Below are 16,632 nucleotides of genomic sequence, written 5' to 3'. Positions count from 1 at the left end.
CTTCCTGTTTAGTACTGACTTTGTTTTTCTATGTCCTGTGACCAAAGTATGTGGTGACTTCAGCAGTAGGGTCTTCCCACCAGGTTCTGGTGGATAAGCCAGGACAATAGCCTTGTTTGTTACTGACAGAGTTATTACTATATAGAGTATAGTATAATGACAATAGTATTGTTTTGGAGGTCTGTGGGACACCTCTAACCAACAAGAGGGAAGGTATCCCACACCCATCATTTGGCTTTTTATTTGGCTCCCTATAGGAGCACTTTCCCCTGTGTAGGGGAACTCCAGTAAAGGAGTGGAGGGAGACATTGTCTTGTGGGCACAGCACTCAGCTGAACTCATGAACTTTATGCAGCTGTGGTTGCCTGCACAATAGCAATCCATCACCAAACCAGCATGGAGTGGGGAGAGGCTCACAAGTCCCACTCTTAGCTCAGAAGCTATTGACTGTGGCTTCTGAGGAAGGAGAGCCAGTTTTCTTTCTATTTCTTTGAAAAGATGTGTTTATTTGTTATCTCTACAATGTTCTGCCTGCATGTACACCTGAAGGCCAGAAGAGGGCACCAGCTCTCATACAGTTGGTTGTGAGCCACCACGTGGTTGCTGGGAATTGAACTGGGGCCCTCTGGAAAACTTCTCTCCATCACTGAGTCAGTTTCTTTAAGAGTGGCACCTGGTTGACAAGTGATGGTCCTTTGGGTGGCCCCACACTTACGAATATATTGGCAACACAGATTGGAATGGGTGGATTACTAAAGATAAAAGGGAGGGTGTGGGAAAGTAGGGAGTCTAGGAGGAGTTGGGGGTGAATATGATCAAAATGAATTGTATGTATGCATGAAGTTCTTAAGTAATTAGATTATGTTTTTAAAAAACCTGTACAGTGGAGGCCAACAAGATGACTGTGGGTGGGCAAATGTGCTTATCATCAGTTCTGATAATCTGAGTTCAATCCCTGGAAACTATGTTGTGGAAGGAGATAACCGATTCCCACAAGTTGTTCTTGAACCTTCTTAGAGGTACCATGGAGAGAGAGAGAGAGAGAGAGAGAGAGAGAGAGAGAGAGAGAGAGAGAGAGAGAGAGGAGAGAGAGAAATCCCAAAAAGTAAAAAAGCAAGTAAAACAGTGTCCCTAAGTTTAGCTGGTGTTTTGCCTGAAGATGCTCTGTCAGTTTTGTAGGTGCTCAGGTGTAGCACACTTGTCACCTTGTGATTGCGTGGCTATATAAGGAGCTAGAGCAGCCCTATATCCAATATAGGGCTATTCTGTTGCATATGTCTACTGCATGTATTAGAAATATTCAACAACATACTCTCTGTTGAGTAAACCTTTTGCTTGGTATGTACACAAATGCAGCATGACTCAGCATTCAGGTAAGGTCATGCAATCTTTCAGATTCTGTTCCTTAGCTCTCTTTCCTCTGTGTTCAGATACCTCTTGCCTTGAAGTCTGTGTCTGTTCACCAAAGGAAATGATATACTTTTCAAGATGGCTCTCTGATGCTGGTGACTTGGCAGTGATTTCACATCTTCACACCTATTAGAAATCAGTCTTAGAAATGTTCTAGAAGCCGTGCCTCTAAGAGTCCTGTCTCATTTTAGATATGTTCCAGGAAATGGGCTAAGTTTAGATGATCTGAGTCTTACTTGTGCAGGGACAGAACAAGTGAGGATGCCTGGGAACCTAAAGCTATAGGGAGCGGGAGGGAAGAATGGTGGTACCCCTGACTCTGTTTCCTTGGATTAGAAATGAACCAGTTTTAGTCGGGCTGTGGTTTGCACACCTTTAATCCCAGCACTCAAGAGGCAGAGACAGGCATATCTCTGTGAGTTCATGGCCAGCCTGGTCTACAGATTGCTTTCTAGGACAGCTAAGGCTGTTATCCAGAGAAACCCTGTCTCAAACAAAAAACAAACAACAACAACAACAAAAAAAGAAAAACAGTCTTCCCAGAAGCTTTCTAGTTGCAGATAGAACCTACTTTTTGTGATTCTAGAATAATAGAAGGAGGCTCTACATGTCTGCTGTGTTGGGGAGGACTCCCTTGTAGGGAGTGGTTGTCATGTAAGGTGTAATTCTGGAATAATAGGAGGTGCACATGACTGCCATGTTGGGGAGGACTTGCTTACGGGAGTGGTTGTCATGTAAGTTGGGTGATTTCAGGACAGAGAGCTGGGGCGATACTCTCCTGGATACTTCTCTAGGCTGTGGGAGAGCACAGGAAGCCGTTGTTCGGTCTAAGTGAGATCAGTTCTGTCATCTCATGATGACTCTTACAGTATGACAAAGTCAGGGAACTAATTAATTCCCTGAGATCATCTCCTGGTGACACATCATGATGATGGCAGGAGGAACGTTTTGTAATTAAGCTGAAAAGTCTTCCTTTTCCACTGACAGCCCTGATGTGTCGTCAGCATCATAGATCCACCGACCAGTGAGCATGCCGGTGTGGATGGAGGAAAGCCCTCGAGGCCTCAGCCGTACATAATAAGCTATAGACAACTGAGGAAAGCTGGGAACGGGGGAGGTGGCCTTCCCCAGGGAAGAGTACATCAATTGCTGGTTCAGTTCCAAATAGTCAGCCCTGATAACATACATACAAGTAACATTATACAGACTGAACAGGTTTAATTTAGGAATATTTATACACATACATACATAAATATGTACATATATATGTGTGCATACATGTATGTATACATATACATGCAGTGCATGTATGTGTATATACATATGCACATATATGCATATATGTATATATAATATGCATACAACAGGCAACTAGTTGTTTTTAAAGAGGCTATGAATTTGAAGGAGAGCAGGGAAAGGCATATGGGAGGGTTTGGTTGGAGGAAAGGTAAGATTAAAATACAATTAAATTATAATCTCAAATAGATAGTAAATTGTAATCTCAGATAGGGAGATAGGTAGATAGGTATGTAGATAGATAGATAGATAGATAGATAGATAGATAGATAGATAGATAGATAGATAGATAGATAAGTAGAACCACAAAATGACCTTTCCCCAAGCATTTCAGTGTGTACTCTGTTCTTGGAAAAGGTTGAAAAGCTGCATCTTGAGGTCCCAGAGTAACTGTCTCATGCATTGGAACTGTTCTGTTTGCACAGTTGCTTGTTTTGTATTTTAAGCTTTAGTGAAAACAGTTGGTTACTTTGATCTCTGTGAAAACCCATCGCACTCTTAAACTGTTAAGTGCCACTCCGCACTCTTCTTCACGCTCTCTGACCTCACATTGCACTGCCATCCTAACTTTGGTCTCTTAGGAAACACCTCTCAGCTCTTAAAGAGGGCAATGCTCACCCTAGGCAGGCCCAGTTCCCTGCGGAGCTGGGTGGGCCTGGTTTCTGTGGAGCCCTGTGGAGGACTCCGTGCTTCCATCTCCTCTTGCTATGTGGGGACCCAGGCTCTTGATCTCTTGTTAGTTGAACTTTTTCTTTGTGGATGGTCAGCTTGGCTCACTTTGTTTTCCTTTCTAAACCAACACCAGCTCTATGTTCCCTGCCTAATTCAGTACAGCACCGGTCTGGTGTTGGGCTCACCTTGATCTCTACATATCCAGCGTCTCCCGAGCTATTTGGGCTTAAAAACCTGCCCTTGCCCAGGGGATGCTGGGTAACCTTGGGGTGTTAGTCTACTCCTGGGGTTGATGAATAACATCTCCAGTGACCACATAACATTGGCTCTGCCTTTCTGACTACATTCACCGAGCATGGAACTATGCATAAGGAAAGTATATGTCTTGCAAGGGGATTGTGGGCTCTCAGACCATGTTTTCTGAAGCCCTCTGAGGAATACCATAGATGGTTTAGACTTTGGATCTCTCACATAAGATTTGGTTTACCTGGATTTGACTCCCTCTGCTGGAAAACAGTATGTGTATTACAGGCAGGTGCTGTGGCTAACTCAGAAGCCTTTCCAATGTGTTAGCCACCATTAGCAATAATAGTCTGTGTGAGGTGAGAGAAATGCTGACTGAAGGAAGCTCCACTTCTGGTGTCCCCAGCTTACTTCACATGTGACTTTGGCGAAGTCATTTTACTTTTTTATGCTTTCTAATTTTTTTTTTTATTTCTAGCAGAATCTTCAGTTTAAGGGTCCATTAATGACCATAGACATGTTTGAATACTGGAAAACCTAATGCTACTGTGTCTTAAGTATTTATACGACTCTGAGATCTTAGAAAGAGATTAATTTTTGTGTTTCTCTTACAAAAAACTTTGTAACTCTTACTGAGGAATTGTATGCTTCCTATGTTTTTCAACTTGTTACTTTATTTATAGTCTTGAGCAGCAACACCGTTCTCTTTCCCTTCTTCCCTTCTCGTTCTGGACAGGGTCTGTATGGCCCAAGCCAGCCCCGGGTCTTGAACTCTCCAGGCTCCTGCCTAAGCGTCCACCACTCCTGGCTGATCCTCATCTTACTAAACCATTAGCCATCAATTTCCAGAAGGTTTCAACTCCCTTTTCTTCAACTATTAAAATGCTCTGAATTACACTCACGCTCCCTTCTCTTTGCCTAGTTATGGTCACTTCTTCCAAACCATTGACAATTTTGTGGGCTTTGGATAGTTTTTCTGTGTTCTGAAAGAAGAGAGCAGTTATTTAAGGGCCCTGGTATCTATCTCCATGTTGTCTGGAAGTTTGGGGGTGTGACCAGGAGAGCCAGGGCAGTGAGATCTTTGGTGGAGGTACTAACCAGGCTGCAGTACTTTCTCCTGCAACTTAAGAAGTGTGAACATGGTTCTCCTGGTGGTGCCACGTGAGGACCCGCGAGTCTTATTCCAGCACTGGGGGCCTGTGGAGCATCTTGGAGCAAAGCATTGATCGCTGCTTTCAGTTAAGACTGACAAACAAGAATTGGGCCTTTTTATGTCAGCATAGGTATTCTGTGACTATTGGGTGCGTTTTGCTAGTAACATATCATGGTGTCCCACAGAACTTTAGTTCATCCTCCTCATAACTTCCTTACATTGACAGCACTATGGAAAGTAACTTCAAGGCACCTTGCCCAGGGGTCCAGACCCAGGTTAGTGGTGGAACTGACATTGCCAATGATTCTCATTAGTACTGGGTAAGTTTCTTTCTGAAAAGTTGGTACAATAAAAACTGTACGCTTGAATACATTAAAAGAATTCTCTCACGAAAAATAGGGAATTCTGGTTGCCTTGGAGATGATTTGTTGAGGATACAGTGCCTTTCAGTGTGATTGGCTATGATGTAATTTTAAGTTCCTGGTTTTCCAAGTGCCTTAACGTCCTTATTTGTGCTAAGTCCACAGAAGTATCTCAGGTCATGTTTAATATGCACAGACTTAATTGAGTTAGCAAATTCAGAACAGGTGTCGAAAATTATATTAACAGCTTCATTTTACAGTCTTATCAGACTCCCATAGTCAAGCACATGTTAAGGGGAAATCAAACTGTTAGCATCCTTGATGTTTTTCTAGGTCCCGCTTTCTGACTCATAGGTGGTTGAGTTCTTGTCTATTGAAAGAGGAGAGAAAATTCTTCGAGGTCTCTTTTAGAAGAACATTGTCCTAGCTACCTTCCTGTCACGTAACAAAATACCCAAGGTAGTCAACTTTTGCAGAGAAAAGTTTCTTTTAACCTAAATTTAAAAATTCATGCACAATTACTGTATTTACATTATTTCTACCTCCAGCTCCTCCCATGCCTCCCACTCCTTCTCAAACCTATGACCTCTTTTTTTTTTTTTTGAAATTATGTGTATATGTGTACGTGCACTTTACTGAGTCCATTTGGCACTGCTCATGTGTATCTCCTGTGTATATGTGGCCTGGTTCTTGGGATTGGATGGGCTCTTAAGGGACTAGCTCCTGGATAAAGCCAGTTCTCCCTTTCTCAACAGCCATTGATTGCCTGTAGCTCTTCATCTTGGAGTGGAACCTTGTGAGATTTCCCCAACTCTATTGGCATGTCAACTGGTATCCTCATGCGGGTCTTGTCTAGGCAACCATATTGTGAGATTTCCCCAACTCTATTGGCATGTCAACTGGTATCCTCATGCGGGTCTTGTCTAGGCAACCATATTGTGAGATTTCATGGTGTAGCTACCATACCATGTTGAGAGGACCCTCTCTTCGAGCAGACGTCCTGGTCCTTTGGCTCTTAAAATTTTTTTCCATTACTCCCTTTGATTTTTCTTGAACCTTAGGGGAAGGGGTTACAGGCTATAGGTTTATTTGATTCCCAGACTTGGAGGTTGTAGTCTGTGACTGGCTGACCACAGTGTTTTGGGGACTGTACCAAGGAGTCACATCATGGTCCACAGAGTGTGGCACTTCAACTCCACTGATCTCATCACATTCTAGGGTGCACAGAGGAGGAAGAGTCAGGGGCCTCACTGTTTCCTTCAGGAACACATCTCTCATGTCCTAAACATCTCCCACTAGGTTCCATCTCTTTGAGGTTCCACTGCCCCACAGTGCCACCCCAGAGACCTACTCCCTAGTACACAGGTCTTCATGGGACATTCAGGACCTAAATTATAGAGGTACCAGTCCCTCTCAGGAAGGTCATGTCCTCACAACTTGATGCCCGACGTAGCCTTATGTGCTCACACCTCGCATTGGGGTTAGGGGTCATCCTAGCAATCCTTAGTGAGGACAGATGTGTGTTCTATTGCACTAAGAGTGGCTATCTCTTATTTATTTGAGCTCATTTGCCCTTATTTATGGTAATGATCATGAATGTCTAAGCTGATAATCTTAATTTTATTGATTTATATAGTTTAATGAATGATTCCCTTTGACTCATAGCCCTGAGTGCATTGTGTGTGAATATAAATTCAAGCATCTAAAGCCACACATAGGATTTATTTTGTGAAGAGTTGGCTTGTGCACACTTATGTTTCTCATTACCAATCCTACCCCTGGACTCCCTGCGTCACCTCCGTTGGGCTCACGTCTTTTCAAGCTCACTTTTGATAGGTCTGTTTTCAATAGATTTGCTTTCCAGCTCTTTTGAGCCATGCAGGTTAGTCTTGCTCTGCAGAACAACATATTGCCTGCTGCCATCCGTGGTGTTTCTTTGTGTAGGAGAGGTGCATCATGGGACACGCAGGTGGATCTTTGCTCCCAGGCAGTGGCCTGATTAAACTCACTGGGTAGACATTCCAGTGTAACAGTGAACTTGCTTGTATTCCATTCATCACCCTTTGGCTCTCCCATTCTTCTGCAGTAAGTATTCCAGCCTGCTTTGTAGTAGTTTGGGGGCAGCAGTCCAGCAGCTAAGAAGAGACATGGTGTTAAACAACCATATTTATAAAATGAATAATGAAAGATTATCACAAAAAAAAGCACATGAGTGAATGCAAATCTTTCTTTCGGGTTTTACTTTCATCAGAAACTTTCAGATGAACTCTAATAATGAATTACCATAAAGTGTAGAGATTACTATAAGACTTCTTAAGATTTTATTTTCTATACTGTTTTTGGAAATGTCAGTTTGAGGGCCTCTGTTGTGAGTTGGGAAGCGCCCAGCCCAGCCAGTGAGTCATCTTTGCTGTCTTTAGTCGTGGTTCTGTTGTTCTGAAGAGACACCATGACCAAGGCAGCTCTTTTAGAAGAAAGCATCTAATTAGGGTCTTGTTTATGGCTTCGTAGAGTTAGTCTCTTGTCCTCATGGCGCAAATGCAGGCAGACATGGTGCTGGAGCTTAGGGCTACATCCAGATCCACAGGCAGCAGGGAGAGAGAGAGAGAGAGAGAGAGAGAGAGAGAGAGAGAGAGAGAGAGAGAGAGAGAGAGACTGGCATGGATTTTGAAACCTTCATGCCCACCCCAGTTGCCACACTTCTTCCCACAAGGACACACCTACTTCAACAAGGCCATACCTCTCAATTCTTCCCAAACTGTTCATCAGCTGGGGACTTCGCATGCAAATATCTGATCCTATGGGGACCATTCTCATTCAAACCCTCACACTTGCCAATAATTTTTACTTACATTGTAGCTTGCTTTCAATACACAGTTGAGGATTGCTTGTAATCATCAGAATCATATAGGTAACATAGATAGCATATTGTAAGACAAATAAACACCACAAATCAAAAATAGTTTTGCATATGTGAAAATTTTATGTGTAATGAAAGTTAAAAAATAATGGCTTTATTTTCCATATTCTTTTTCATAAAATCAATCCTTTAGAGAAAGTCTGGATTTGAAAATGAAAATATTGAGCAAGCAAGTGCATTCGATTTTTCCTCTGCTAGAAAGATATGCGAGAAATACACTTGCCATAGTCAGTAATAAGATGATCAAACTGTGATTTTAGCGAGTGATTTAGTGCCATCTCTTATAAAGCATGGCACTCTGTGCTAGCCCTGGTTCTTAAGTTCTCAGTCTAGATGACACCAGAGGGAGCTGTGGGCAGAGCAACAGTCTAGAAAGTTCTTCCAGAGCTGGAACACCCTTACCCAAGGTTGTGTTGGTCACCAAAAAGCAAATAACGCAACTTAAAGCCAAACGGCACCAAAATATAGAACATGTGGAATTTGCCTGCATTGTGAAGTAAGGGTAGTGAAGGGTTATAAGGAGAATAAGGTTTTATAGACTATATGTGCACGATTATGGAGGTGGTGGGTCAAGGTCTATTTAAGTTGGCTTAGAATGGAAACTTTATAGACATTACACACCAAGTTCAACTGGAAAGGTGTTTAGAAGTGTCACACCCAGACACACACTCCCCAGACAAGGTTCCTCCGATTCTAGGAGTGTTGGGACCCTTCCCTTGCTCGTTCCTGTAGGCTGCAATCCCTTTCTTTTTCCTCGTTTGCCAAAGCCCAGAGGTTCTCGCCGCCCCTGGCTCTTCTTACTTGTCAACTATTATTCCCTTCCTTTTGTCCTTTCTAAAATCACACAGGTCTTTGAATAACCTACCATCAGGCCATAACACCCACTGTGGGCATCAGAAAGCTTCAGACTCCTGGTCACACCCAGCATTCGCCAATACATTATCACTAAACTGCCTTTATCTTAAGGTTCCTGTGAGCCTCCCGGTGAGAATCAAATCAGCAGTCTTGCTTCCAAGGTGCTGTACTTCCTCCATCCAGCTGTGCTGTGCCCTCTCCCTGACCTCAACCCAACCCCATACTCTCACCATACTCACACCTCGGGCTAGTGGGGTTACGAGTGTGTTCCTTTGGTGTCTTGGAGTTCACTATGTTCTTTTATGAGTATTCAAGGTCAAAATTCCTACCACACCAATAGAATCACTTTGTTTTCGTTCTTGTGCTATTTGGGCGTTCACACTAACCGGCCAAAGCACCTGTGAGGAAAGCTGCTGGTGCCTCAGCACCGGACCGTGTGGCTGCCATTGTACTCACGAACTGTCACTCATGTGCGGTAAATCATGCCAGCCTTGCTTGATGAAGCTGTAATAAAAAAATCATCAACTTTTATTACATCTCCACCCTAAGAGTACTTCTCTTTAATATTTGTCAAGGTTAAGTGAGAACCATTTGTAACTTTTCTGCCTAGGGAAAAGTGGTGGCCCTCTCAAGGAACAGTGCTCATGAGATTGTGTGAATTGTGAGCCCAGCAAGCCATGTTCTTCCCTGGGTGGAACACAGTTCTCTCGGCAATAATAATTGGATTAGCCAACAGAAGCATTTGGCATGATTTTTTCTCAAAAGTAAAGAAGTAAGCTGCTTATTTCAAGGGAAAACAATTAGTATACATTTGGTTGCTTATCATACATTTTAAGGCTCACATGAAACTTAAAAGTTCAGAAACCTTAGATCTTTTGTCCGGAGCTTCCAAGCTTCTCTACTTGGAATGTTTTCTTCTGAGATATGAGCTTCTGGAAGGTCTGAGTAACTCCAGATGATGGCACATGATGGCACATGATGGCACAGAATCACACATAGACAGAAGAGCTGTCCAAGTGCAATGCCAACTGACAGATTCAAGACCATAGAAATTTTATTCATATGGTTTCAAATTCCAACTGTGACTAAATCTGAAGAAATTATCACTTGTTTGGTGCAGAATGGTGCGAGAGAATTGTCTGTATTCTATCAATCATGTTTTAAATAAACGCTGATTGGCCAGGCAGGAGATGTAGGTGGGAAAACCAGACAGGAAGTGGAAATGATGCAAGGAGAACAGGAGAATTCTGAGGAGGAGGAAGTTGATTCCTCCCACTCCTGCCAAGACCACCGAAGCAGCACATGTGATCTGTCCCACTGAAAAAGGTACTGAGCCACATGGCTAAAATAAATCAGAAAAATGGGTTAATCAAGATGTGATAGCCAGTAAGAAGCCTGACCTAACGGGCCAATGAGCACTATAACTTACAGAGTCCTGTGTGTGATTTTTCTCTGGGACTAAACAGCTGTGGGGAACTGGGCAGGACATAAATACAAACAAGCAGGACCTCATATTACACTTGTTGAGTTTTAGTATAGTGTTGAAGAGTACCTACAAGTATTTTAGGAGTTACTGTGAATTCCCCTCATTAACAAACTCTACTGTAAAATAACTTGTTTTTATTATATTTCAGTGTACTGCCCTGGGAAAAGTCAGAAATCTATTTGAGAATGTAAATGTCTTCTTTTAAGCCAGATATCAAAGAGGTTTCCTGACATATGATACAATGCCCTTTTTTTAAAAAAAATTCAACATGGAATTTTTATTTATGATGGTGAATTTTAAAAGGTCTGTCTTTATGTTTAATCTGGTACATATTGAACGTGTTACGAGTTTTATGATAAATAGTATCAGTTGATAGCCTTTAAGGTGCCCAAAGCGTAGGAAGCCAACACATTCAAGATCTGCTGTTCTGAAGCAACAACACCAAGGGGACACACACACCTCCACCGTATAAGGACCGGAAGTTTCATTGTCTAACCACCTCTTCGTAGCCCTTTACTCATCTGTACACTAATACATCCAGTCCACTGTCCTCCCTCTACCTCTCTGTCCATCACTCCACTGACTCAGCAAATTAAATAAAAATATGTCTTATATAAATTAAATAAAAGAAAAAATTGTCTTACATTTCTTACTCTGCTAGTGGGTTGGGTTTAGCCCCACCTTGCCTGGTGAAATCCGCAGAGCCACATTTTCAGTACCTGTAGCTGAGTGGCCTGGAGATAGCAGCATGGTCAGCATCACTGGTCCAGGTTCAGCACTGCCGTACCGTTTCCCCCATTCTCTGAGATGACTGCTCACCTCCGCTCTCTCTTCTTGACCTGACTCTAAAGCCTCACCCTCTCCTGTCCACCTTACTCCCCTTCTTAGAATATAGTCTGTGCCTCTGGATCCTGCTTGCCTTCTCCTTCCCTGGAGATAGATTGCTTTCATAGGTACCTCTCATGCTGGCCATCTGACCAGGTTTGGAATAGTTTGCCATTTGACTTTAATTCCCTTCTTCATCTAGATGACTTTTTAAAAAAGAAGTCTGGATACCTCGCCCCATTTCCTTTAAGAAACTTGTTATCCAGCTCTTGCCTTACTGCTCCATTTGGGAGTCAGTGCTGTGTCTCCTTCCTTATGTTTCATTCTAGCCTGGATTTTCCCCATGACTTCAAGTTTTAAGACCCACTTTGATTTTGAGTAGACATCTTCATAAGCAAACTAGAGTTCTTGGTTGATCATCTCATAAATAACACCGCCCTGAACCCTCAGATCCCAAATTCTGGGTCATTTAATTCTTTTGTGGTTTTTGCTTCTACCTGCAGGTTCTGTGGTCTCTGCCTTTAAAACCTTCCTTCACTGCTGAACCCTAATCTAGGACGCCCACTTTGAACTGTTGGATTTTGTGGTCTGTCTTCGTTCAGCTTTTCTTCCTTCCAGTCTAATCTCCATCAGTTATCTCATGGCTTGCACAATGCATAAACCAGGCCGTGTCTCTCCTGTGCATACTGTCTGCTAGGACATCTCAGTGCAGGTTAGGCTCAGACCATCTTTTTACCACATCCTGGCTCTGTGTGACCCAGGTTTCATACCCTTGACTCCGTCTGGCATAATCTCCACAGCCACATCACAGTGCTTCTTCCCTCACTACTACCCACCTGTAATATCAGAGCCATTGCATTTGCTGTTTCTTGTCAGGCTACGCCTTAGATCTTGCAATTGGACCTCATTATTTCTCAGTCAAATGTTCACTCTTGCAAAAATTTCCTGGACGGCGTGGCTAAAGTAACACCTCCACTCTAACATGTTACCCTGCTTCCTGATCTTCAAGGCCCTCGTGCCCTGTCCTGTTAGCCCTTGTCCAAGTCACCATTCCATGAAAGCACTTCTTTCAATGTGGGTACACAATGCTTCTTTTTTCTTGAATGAATGATCAGTATAGCTTGGCTTGTCAAACTATAACTCTGATAGAGACTGCAGTGGTCACAGCCATGTAGTCAGTTGCAGTGTTCCTCATGTCGCCTGGGTCCTGCTGCCCCTCTGACCTGCTAGGTATGTCTTTCCTTGTGGCTCACAGGCCTTAGGAACACTGTGGAAGCTCCTAATTGTATTTTTTCCTTGGGCAGCAAAGAGAATAAATGATTGCAGCCTAAGAATGGAATAATCACCTTGCATTTCTTAGATTCCACATCTATGGGTAGAAGGGTATGGGGTGGATTATAAAGAAACATTCTGATGCGTTACCCGTCGCGGTGGGAACCCTATGTGAATATTTGTTCCCTTTTTAGTATTTAAATTGTCTATAATCTTGATAAGACCCCTTAAGTCTTAAATTTTGATATGATCTGAATAAATGTTTTGAATTGAAATTGTTCGACTTTGTTAAGCTTGAGTAGCCCACTGGAATTTTGCCACAGAGGCAGAAAGAGCGTGCTCCGTGGAAGGCTTCTTCATCCTTAAGGAGCATTACTTTGTCTTTTCCAGCGTGTCCACGCAATGCTTGTAGGCAGGCTTAGCCTTTGGGAGAGTCAGCATTGCCTAGAGCGAAGGTATTCCTGCTACGGACACATTTCTCCTCAAGGCCCCTTACCTCTAGCAGCCAATGAAACCGTGAAATCAAACAGAACAAATAAGGCAAACAAATAAACGTGCCGCTTCACTTCAATTTCTAGATACATTTCAAAGCATTCGCCCACTTGCTAGATAAGATCTTACACCATAGCTCAGACTGGCCCAGAACTGGCCATAAAGTCCAGGTTGGCCTCAAGCTTGTGACAATTCTCAGCCTCCAAAGTTCTAAGATTACAACTATGAGACAACATGCCTGGCTTTAAGTATTCTTTTGCTTGCATAAGATAAATGGCTCAATATGTAATCTAATATATCTCTAAATATTAATATACTAAGATGGAGAATGTGGGCATGATTTATGATGTGATGATCAAATGTTTTAAATATTTGTGTTATAAATGTGACTTGTAGTTATTGATAATATAATTTATATCCTATTAATCATGAATAAGTCATTACTATAATTTAGCAATGACTAAAATAGATATTGATTATCGTTATACAGGACTAATATTGAAGTCACTAGTATATATTCTTGAACATATTTCAGCAAATGGTAAGTAACTTAAATTGAGCGTTTTAGTAACTAACCGAGCTGAGCTGAAGTAGGTTGGGTCTGCTCATGGTGATTCTCATGACCTTGGAGGTAAATTATGCAACTTGTTGTTCTACAGATTCATACTAGGTGCATTACAAAAGCTTTTGGCTCTGATATATGACCTCTAGCAGTATCTGGCTATTATTTTTCTGGTGGTGTCCTGCCTCTGCTCCTTCATCATTAGTGAGTCACATGCTAGCATCTACCTCTTAGAGAAGTCTGTGCATCCTATGTCCGGCTCCCTGTAAGGCTCTCCTGCTGTTCTGTACCTCATGCTCGACAGCACCAGGTGTGTCTGCCTCTTTATGGTCTGGAGCATGGGAACTTTGACTTTATGATGTAGCACCAGGGAGTCGCACAAGAGTTCAAGGACACCACTATTTAGGTGTGTGCTTTCGTTTCTAAGGCTTTATTTACTAGCAGGTTTTTCCTGTTTTAAAACCTTGGTTTTCTATGACTACAACATGAATAAGGGGAAAAGTCATGATGAATCTAGAAAAGGATTTAGAGGACAAATCTTGATGTCAGAATTTCATGGTCTTGAGTGAGGCACTTGACCTCTAACCTCTGTCCTTTTTCCAAATGGAAGTGGTGAGTACACTGACCAACCTTGTAAGCTTATTGTTTTTTTAAAAAAACTGAAAATGCCCAGAAACCTGAATTTTTACCTGTCAAGGAATTTTTTAAGTACTGAAACAGACTTTTCAGGTTAAAACTTTAAAAAGTGAAATTTCAGTAAAGATCACCAGTGCATATTTCTCAGGTACATGGCGTTCAAAAGAAATATAAAATATAAAATATGATCAGGGTTTTTTTGTTTGTTTTTTCAAGACAGGGTTTCTCTGTGTAACGACTCTGGCTGTCCTGGCACTAGCTCTTGTAGACCAGGCTGGCTTCGAAATCACGGAGATCTGCCTGCCTCTGCCTCCCGAGTGCTGGGATTAAAGATGTGTGCCACTACTGCCTGGCTAAAATATGATAATTCTTATTAAATTGTTTTATGCTTTAAGTAGTATCTTGGATTGAAAGTTGAATCAGTGGTGAGAATGAGGCTGTAGGGTTAGGCAATTTTGTGACCAGCGAGACCAGAAATTTTTTCCCTAGACTATAGCCCTACGCTCGCAGGCTGAACTCCGTGTTTGTCTGTGCTCCAGCGTGAACTCCTTAGGCAATCGGAAACTAGGAGACGTCTTGGAAACGCATAGACTACTATTTTGAGTTAAAACATTTATAAGAACCTGAAACATTAGCACATGAAAAACCCTCTGCTTATTGGCATTTTATGCAAAGTGGTTATTTGCTGTAGGCAGATAGGGTTGTCAGCATTTGCTAGTGATTAGTAGGGAGAAAGAAGGCCAAGTAGATGTGTTCTCGTCAGCATTAGAGTTTTGTTCCTGGCTTGTTTGCTCCGGTGTTGGATGAGAACAGAGACTTTCTGGATTTTCCCTTCTTTCCTACACTCATTTCTGTCATGTTGTTCGACAGCTCTGCTCACTTGTGACAAGTTCATCAGAATTGCAGCCTATTCCAGACTTCCTCCTCCTCTTGCTCCTCCTTCCTTCCCTGCCTTTTTGTGAGAGCCTCCGTTCACTGTCCTCCAGGGAAGTAGAGATGCTGTGTGCATTGCAATGCACTGTGAGCTCCAGAGGTCCTGTCAGTCAGTCCAGCATGAGGGCTTTGGACTCTGTGCTGGCCTGGATCAGCCTAGGGATGTCTGTGTCGACCAAGCCACAGGAATTGCTTGCTGCCCCTCAGCATCTCTGGTTCATGTGGTGACCTAGTTCCTGGAGGAGAGTCTAGAAAAGCCTCAGAAGCCATCTCTGGGGAGCAGAGGTCAGAGCGGGCAGGATTCCTGCTTTATTTATGTGTAGTTAATTTAGAATTCTGCTTGCACAAATTCGTTTGAGATCCTGTAAAGATTAAACTTACTGTGTGCTGTCTGCATTTCCCTATAGCTTCCCCCCCTTCTTTTCCTGTTTTTAATGGGTAGAGTGTGAGCATGTTCAGAATGATAATGGCAGAAACCTCACTGTAATTAAATACATGTGCAGCTTCAGGCCTACAGGAGCCCCAGGTGTGTTCCTCATCTCTGCTTTACTAGTACATGGGGATTTTTTTTTAAAAGATGAAAACAAAAGATATAACTGATTAAAAAAAAACTGAGACAATACATAATTATCTAACGAATGCTGTGATGTTATATTGGGCCGTAAAGTCAAATCGTGTTTCACAGCAATGACTGTGGGGTCCCCTGAGCCCGCAGTGACACCTCCATTTAAGAGGCAGCGAGATGAAAACCTCGTTGACTGCAAAACTGCATTTGCGTGTTCTTGCAGCCATGCGCCTGCATCTGCTGTGAAATTTTAGTTAATAACCGAGTGCCCGGAGCTTCGTGGTCTGTCACCGGCAAACATGTTCCCCCGGCTCCCTTCCAGTACATTCATTTTGCTGTAATAAAAGGCTAATCAGTCAGCTAAAATTAATAAATCGAAAGTCCTTTTTGCATATCATAATAGTAGCTAACGGTGTCTCTGAATGCTTTGTCCTTGGCAGTTGTCGGAGGCATTATGTAGGTTGTTTTCTCATTACCTCTCTGGAGGAGCTTCCGTTGTTATTTCTCCTGTGTAGGGAGAGTCAAGGCTTAGAGAGCAGTGGCTTTTCCAGGGCCACAGTGTGGCGAGCATTGTCAGATCCTAGCAGGTACTCCCTGCTGCTGTCAGAGTCAGTCTGGGAATTGGAGGAATAGGAAGTTTCTGGAGCCTTACCTGAAGTTGAAGTCTACGTGCAGCCCAGGAATCTTCACTTTAATAAGCCTTGTTGGTAACTTGATCCAGGAAGTTACCTTCGAGAGAGACTAATGTCCTGTCTCCAGAGTCTAGTTCATCCTCCACAGTACAGATGACTCAGGAGCACACAGAGCGAGGTGAGCTAAGCCATGCTCACCTGCTGATGACGGTAGTGTACACCCGGGGAGGAAGAGACGCCTGATGACGCCTCCAAGGTGAGTCGGAGGACACAGCCAAGCGCCAGATGTTCCCTGTTTGGAGCAGCACGTGAAATGGA

The 16,632-nt window shown here is 42.8% G+C and overlaps 1 protein-coding gene and 1 long non-coding RNA gene across 5 annotated transcripts in view; one reads left to right on the top strand and one right to left on the bottom strand.

The window, feature by feature from the left end:
- Mast4 (microtubule associated serine/threonine kinase family member 4) overlaps positions 1–16,632 on the top strand; it is a 582,754-nt gene that overhangs the window by 91,352 nt on the left and 474,770 nt on the right. The gene's annotated exons all lie outside the window — the stretch shown is intronic.
- On the bottom strand, positions 7,350–16,513 carry LOC146891620 (uncharacterized). Its single transcript, XR_014997083.2, has 3 exons — positions 16,335–16,513; positions 9,310–9,415; positions 7,350–7,705 (listed from the first exon to the last, which is right to left on the bottom strand). It is a non-coding gene; the product is annotated as an uncharacterized LOC146891620 (long non-coding RNA).

Source organism: Myodes glareolus, chromosome 15, assembly GCF_982192425.1.
Source record: "Myodes glareolus chromosome 15, mMyoGla1.1, whole genome shotgun sequence".
NCBI lineage: Eukaryota > Metazoa > Chordata > Mammalia > Rodentia > Cricetidae > Myodes > Myodes glareolus.
Note: the sequence above shows the minus strand (reverse complement) of the source record. Positions and strands in the feature narration are given on the sequence as shown.